The following is a 7,502-nucleotide window of genomic DNA, read 5'->3' on the forward strand; positions in this document are numbered from 1 at the left end:
TCCTTGTCTGAGGTCAGAGTGAGTTGGTGGCAGGACAAGAAATAAACTCAGGACTTGACTTTCTGGCCCAGAACATGGTCACTACTCCACACTGGTATCTTCTATCTCTACCTTTAATAATTGATAAGTGGCATATTCTTAGATGTGCAGCTTTCATTTAAACGAGCCTTATTACCATAAAATAAGTGCGTGTTTCTATTCCAGTGGAACAGTTGAGAATTGACACATCTTAATGCAGAACAAACTTTGAAACCACAGGCAGTGGGGGTGAGAAGGAAGGAGAGCATTAAACCCAGCCATAAGTGGGATTGGCCTCCCCTCTTGTCATCCCATCTCCCTCCCAAGCTCATTCCTCATGATTCAAGCTAATCTCAGGCTGCAGGGCTCAGAGTGTGCAACCCTGTGCCTTTCCCCTGAAGCTGGACCAGCAGTGAATTCTGTTCCCCAAGGCTAGACAGACAGGAATGAGGTCAGACAGGACATTCTTAAAATCCAGGACATCTTCATCCTTCAGAAAAGAAGTGGCCGTGTGCATCCCACCAAAGCTTTGAAGGAGGGAGAACTCGCTTACCAATTCCTGAAGGGCTGCAGTAGGTGTGGAATGTCACCAGTGGTGCAAGGGGAAAGGATTTCTGTGGGAACTGTGACTGTCTTTACCATGAAATCAGTTGAATGCTATTACATCAGCCTCATGACTAAGGACAAAAGAATCCAGACTGTCTACCAAAATGTTTTACTAATCTGTCCTCCCCTCAAGGAACACATAGGTAAAGAAAAGGGCTTCCTTTTCCACCCAGTTTGCACCAACGTGTGCAGTTAAGCAGCTACTTACAAGGTAAGGGTCCTTAAACTTAAATTCCCTTCTATAATCACGTTGAAGCCTCAAGGGACCACAAAGCTAACACTTTTTTTTTCCTTTAAAGTCTAGCACAGAGCAGCTGAAACGGCACACAGTGGGGACAGCAAGAGGGGCTTTTGGCACTTTTCTTGTATTTAAAATAAATTTTTCAAGCCCACACTCCTGAGCCTTGAGATCACAGGGAGCAGAGGCCACTCTGAGTGCCGGAGTACCTTCTCGAATGGTCCCATCTGCACCAGCTGCCTGGAGACACCGCCTGCTACCTCCATGCTATTCCAGGCTAGCGTCTCCAGCACCCACCTTCCTAGCAGCCGTACTGCTCTCCAGCCTCAGAGCTAAGCCTGACCCGGCTGCCAATCTCCAAAATAAAATCAATGTGTGACCTTATTCACCAGATGTACTGAAGAAACAAGCACAAACGAAGGCCAACTTTGAAGCCAAAAAGGGAAGATGAGAAGTGGGAGAGAGAGAGAAAGAGGAGGGGAAAAGAAACTTGGCTAGACATGAAAGGTGTCTTGTCTGTCTGTTCCCTATTAGGCTCAATTCTCTTGCAATCTGCAGCCTCCACATAATTCTCTTGACCAGAAACTCTCTGGAGAGATAGTGTCAGAGGAAAAACAAACAGAATAGCATCTTCCGACAGCAAAGTCACTTAAAAACCTATTTGGGAGGGAAGAAGAGAGATGTCAGCACCTCAGAGGAGGGCACTCCTTCACAGCAGGCCACATGTGGAGTTACATTTGCCCTGGGATTGGACAAGGACAGGCAGGGGCCCAGGAGAGGGTTGATGTGCGAGGGCAAGGTAGTCCCAGGAAGCAAAAGCCCAAGGCCTCTACCCTCCCAGCCCCTCTGATGCCCAAGATCTACCTCTCTGTGGACAGCACACTAAATCCCACAGTGCGGAGCTTTCTACAGCCCCATGGCACACTCAGAGGAATTCAGAAGAACTGCCTTAGAGAAAAGTGGTTCCTTGGCCAGACATGGTGGCCCCACGCCTGTAATCCCAGCATTTTGGGAGGCTGAGGCAGTAGGATTGCTTGAGGCCAGGAGTTCAAGACCAGCCTGGGAAACGTAGCAAGACCCTGTCTCTAAAAACAATTTAAAAATTAGCTGGGTATGGTGGTGCACACCTGTAGTCCCAGTGACTCAGGAGGCTGAGGCGGGAGGATCGCTTGAGCACAGGAGAGTGAGGCTGCAGTGACTGATCACACCATCACACCAGCTGTGATGCACTCTAGCCTGTGTGGCAGAGGGAGACTGTCTCTTAAAAAAAAAAAAAAAAAAAAAAAAGAAGAAAAAAAAAAAAGGAAGGAAGAAAAAGAAAAAAAAGGTGGGGGGATTCCACTTTGTCAAAACTCCACCTTCCCACTGCTGCCGGCCACCAGCCAGAGGCTGAGAAGTCAGCTATTGCTGTAAGCCTGCGAGCCAGCAGCCAACTCCCCAGGCAGCAAAGACCTCTTCTCCCCAGCCCCTTTGACCCGCCTTTGAGCTAAAGCAGTCTAGTCCTGGGGAAGCCAGGCCCCAACCCCCACCCAACAGGAGCCCAGTGGGGAAGGTTCTGGAGGAGTGAAGGAAGCAGGGCAGGAGAGGGCAGCCTTCTGTGCTCAAGTTTCTGGGGCAGGCATCCTGTTATAGGAGAAACTTCTTTTTTTTTTTTTAAAGGAAGAAAAACTAATCAGAAGAAAGAAGCAAGCAAGAGCTTTTCCCTGCCTTTCGGACTTGTTTATTACCAAGATATCTGATTTCAGCAAAGGAAACCGGCACTGGAGCAAGGTTTTTATTGGCCGTGAGCAAGAGGAATTCAGGGTTTGCCTTTGATTTAGGCTTCCCTAGAACATGAGGCACTGAGAGGTGCTCACTGCTTTGATGGAGCAACCCAGGACTTTGGGGCCCCTCAAATTCCCTGTTTTCTGCAGCGTTGACTCAAAGTCCGGTTGGAAGCTGAGGGTGGAGCAAGCGGCAAGAGTGGAAGGCGGCCTCAAAAACGTTTCAGAGGGATCAAAATAGAGGACAGTAGTTGCAAAGTTCTGAAACTAGAGCCTGAGCAAGGACCCTGGCCCGCCCCCCTTCCGCAGGAGTGAGGGGCTGGAGGAGGCCAGGTCTGGTTTGCATGAAAGCGCCGTGTTCCAGACTTGTCTCTGACCCATGGAACTAGGCAAGCTGCAGTCGCAGGGCCGAGGCCTGATGGCTTCAATGTGTGGGGAGGATAAAGCCAGAGATTTGCCGGAGCAGCCTCTGACAGCAGCGCTCCTCAGCTGGGAGGGGCAAGGGCTCTGGGGAGGGGTGAGCAGCTGGGCCACCAGCTCATAGAACTGCAGCTGATCCTCCAGAGTCCCCAGACACCGTCGTGCAGAGAGAGCCGCTGTGCAGGGCCTGGAACCCCGGCCAGCCCATCTCTCCCTCGGCTGTGTGGCTGCCTTCCTCTACTGGTTTCCCCGGGAGCATCTCCTGCATGGAGGAAAGGGGAAGGTGCCCTCCTATTTGGGATGCCTTGGGTGAGCCTCTCTCTCTTGTACTCTTTTTTTTTCCTGTTTGTATCCTGTCTCTATCTACTTTCCCTCTCATCGCCCTTCTCATCCATCTCCCATAAACCACTGGTGACAGGAAGATCCCCAAACCAAAGAGTTCTAGGTGGCCCTGCCTCGCTTTACTGCTCTGGCCAGCCAGGAGTGTGAGGCAGGAGCTGCCTGCACCCCAGGACAGCCAGGACAAGGGGCTGGGACTTTGGGGCCTGCGCCATTGTAGAGGGCAGCCCCTTGGCAGAACCCTCTGGTGGGGGACGGTGCTGCCTGCGTACAGCTCCCGTCCTGCTCCACGTTGGTGAGTGGGAGGCCAGGCCTGAAGGAGACACCTCTTCCCCTCCCAGGGTGTAGGGCTTCGCAGGCGGCTCTGTGTGCCCCCTTGTGACCCGTCACGGGCCTGTCTCCAAGACTGCTCACAGGCCCTAGCAGCGGAGTGTGCTGTCCCCAGCAGGGCTGGGCTCAGCCGTGAGGCCCAGGCCCACGCTGGCAGCCAGGGTGCTGGTTGGGCCTCTGAGCGGAGGCCCAGGGCCTGGGGCAGGGGTGGGGATGGGGAACAGGGCTCTCACTGTGTCTGTGTCAAGGAACCAGTCATCAAAAGGGCTTTATGCAGTCGCTTAGAGAACACGTTTACAAGGATAAGGGCTGCAGGAATAAGGAGGTAGGCTGTGAGGGGTGTGGGGAGCTGCTACACACACACACACACACACAGATATACACACATACAAAGATCCAGATACACACACACAGATACACAGATACAAGTACACACACAGTTACAGATACACAGATACAGATACACACACAGAGGTACACACACACACAGATACAGATACACACACACAGATACAAAGATCCAGATACACAGAGATACACACACACAGATACAGATACACACAGATACACAGAGATACACAGATCCAGATACACGATACACAGATACACAGACACACACACAGATATACACACACAGATATACACAGATACACAGATACAGATACCCACACAGAGATACACACAGATACAAGCACACAGACACACACAGATATACACACACACATACAGATATACACAGAGACACATATATACACACAAAAACACATGCACACATAGACACATATACACATACCTACACATACACACACATATGCACATACACACACATACACAAATATACACACAGAGACAAACACACCTACACACACACCCATATACACACTTAGACACACACATATGTACACAAATACACATACACATACAGCCACACACATACACAAGTATACACACATATACACACATACACATGTAGGCACACATATACACATACACACAGAGACATACAGCCACACACATACAGGCACACATATACACATACATGCAAACATATACACACATGCACACACATATCCGCACGCACAGACACACACAGACACAGTAGTTGCTCTAAGACTCTGGCACTGGTTTGTCCGGCTTTGAATCTCAAATCTGTTCTTTGTCAGACAAATTATCTTAGGCCAAGTACTTAGCCCCTTTTGTGCCTCAGTTTCCTCCTTTGTGAATGGGAGTGATGTTAAGGGTAACTACTCATGGCATTGCTGTGAAGATTAAATGTGGCCATACATGGAAAGTGCCTCACACAAAGCCTGGCGCTGGTGAAAGTTCAGGTCGGCTGTTCTGCTGGCTCCAGCTGTGTTGGGCTTTGCAGTCAGCTTGAACCTCCCTGGAGAAATGGGGTGGAGCTCTGATGGCCCAAACAGATAAGGACTGTCAGAAACACTGCCGGGCCTTCAGACATGAAACCTGATCTTCTAAGTCTGGGGAGGAAGGAGGACCCTCCACAAGGCAACTGAAACTCCAGGTCCTCAAGCCAAGCTCCCTTCATGGCACTCACAGAGCCCCGCTGACATAACCAGCCTGGACGTGGAGAGGAGGAAAGGCCCTGCTTCCCCTTAATGCTGCCCAAACATGGACATCCACGCTTTCCTGAGTGTTCCCCAGCTTTCAACTAAAGACCTAACTAAAGACTGAGGCCTAAAAACAGCAAAATCAGCCCAGAGTGAAACCAAAACCAAATACTCTGGCTCACGCGCCCTGGGCATCCAGACTCCAGCACACACCCAAACTCCTCAAAGTGCAGGCACAGGACAGGGGCCTGGACAGAGGGGCTCCTCTTCCCACATCTCTCCTGACCTCAACCCAGGCCTTCCAGGGCCACCGCGCAGCTGACAGGGCTTAGGAAATAGAGCCCACAACTGCCTGCACAGAAGCCTGGCCTTCTCCTTCTGGGTGAAGACCCAGGGCCCCCTGAGGCCAGAGAGAGAGAGAGTGTGTGTGTGAGAGAGAGACAGAGAGAGAGAAAGAGCAGGAGAGGAAAGCAGGAAGGAAAGCACCGAGCAAGGTGGAGGAGCCGGGCGTGATGTCTCACACCTGTAATCTCAGCACCTTGGGAGGCCATGGTGGGCGGATCACCTGAGGTCAGGGGTTCGACAACAGCCTGGCCAACATGGTGAAACCTTGTCTCTACTAAAAATACAAAAAATTAGCCGGGCATGGTAGTGGGCACCTGTAATCCCAGCTACTGGGGAGGCCAAGGCAGGAGAATTGCTTGAACCCAGGAGGTGGAGGTTGCAGTGAGCCTAGATAGCACCACTGCACTCCAGCCTGGGTGACACAGTAAGATTGTCTCAAAAAAAAAAAAAAAAAAAAAAAGGTGGAGGAGAAAGGGAGAGAGCAGAGGGAGATGACAAGAGAGACACACACAAAAGGACCAGCATGTCCCACATGGTGGCTTACACCTGTCATTCCAGTGTTTGGGAGGCCGAGGCAGGAGGATTGCTTGAGCCCAGGAGTTCAAGACCAGGCTAGGCAACATAGCAAGACCCCTGTCTCTACATAAATTTAAAAATTAGCCAGGGTTGGTGGCACATGCCTGTAATCCCAGCTACTCTAGAGGCTAAGGCAGGAGGATCGCTTGAATCCAGGAATTGGAGGCTGCAGTGAGCTATGATGGCGCCACTGCACTACAGACTAGGTGACAGAATGAGACCCCGTCCCTAAAAAACAAAACAAAAGTCAGCCCCAGCGAGCTATCAAGAGTCCAGCTGCTGCTAGGAATTGAGGTTCTGTGCATGGATGGACTTTTCCAGCAAATTAAAAATCCAAGCTGCCATCGGCCTGGGCTGTGTGCTAATGAGAGCACTTCTCAGGCTGCAGCATGACGGGGGTTGGGGTCCGAGTGCTCCGGGGTGGGTGCAGTGGTCTGTGGGAAGAAGGCAACAGTGACTCCAAGAAGCTGGTAGGAAATCTGCGGAGAGCCACAGCTCTGAAAACCGGGAGGCCTGGTGGGCAGCTCCTAAATGCTAGATTGGAAAACCCATCCTCAAACAGGGTCAATCTCTTGGGGCACTAAGCCCGTTTCATGACTGCTTCAACAAAGATCAGAAAATTCAAAGCAGAAACTGTCCAACTCCACCGCCTCTGGGGAGCAGGACTGGGAGGGCCCGCAGCCTTTTCATCACAAGCTTTTCCAGGCTAGTCCACGTCCTAGCCACACGTGTGTGTTGCTTCGATAAAAATGAGTTTCTTAAACAGTGGTGAGAGCTGGAGGCAGCCACACTTTTGAAGTTGGCCTCAACCTCAGGCTCCCCGCCACAGGCCCGGCAGAGGGGGCTCCCACCCCTCACTCGCACCAGCCCCCACCTGGCCCAGTGCCCTGGAGATGACCCCAAACGCTCCAAGCTTCCCGGGGTGTTCTCTTCCCCTCCTCCTGCCTGGAAGAACGCCTGCGACTTTCTCCACCAGCCGGCTCTGCGCTCCTCTCCGGTTCCCTTCCATGGCGGTTCAGGCCTCCTGCGGGGTATGGGGGTGCAGACGGGTCAGCGGAGCAGAGATTCGCACCTGCCAACACTCACCCACCGCAGGGCACCACAGCAGAGGGCATGAGCAGGGTCATCGGGGAGCAGCAGCCATCGGGGAGCCCAGGCTCACCCAGCTTCTCCATCAAGTGACCCCATTCCATCACAAAGAAGCGAGACCAAATGAAGCCCCCACCCCAACATGTGCATGCACGCACACACACATGCACACATCCTCTCTGAGTGCCAACGTCCTCATCTGTGAAAGGC

The sequence above is a fragment of the Pongo pygmaeus genome, chromosome 7 (genome assembly GCF_028885625.2).
Source record: "Pongo pygmaeus isolate AG05252 chromosome 7, NHGRI_mPonPyg2-v2.0_pri, whole genome shotgun sequence".
In the NCBI taxonomy this organism is placed as follows: Eukaryota; Metazoa; Chordata; class Mammalia; order Primates; family Hominidae; genus Pongo; species Pongo pygmaeus.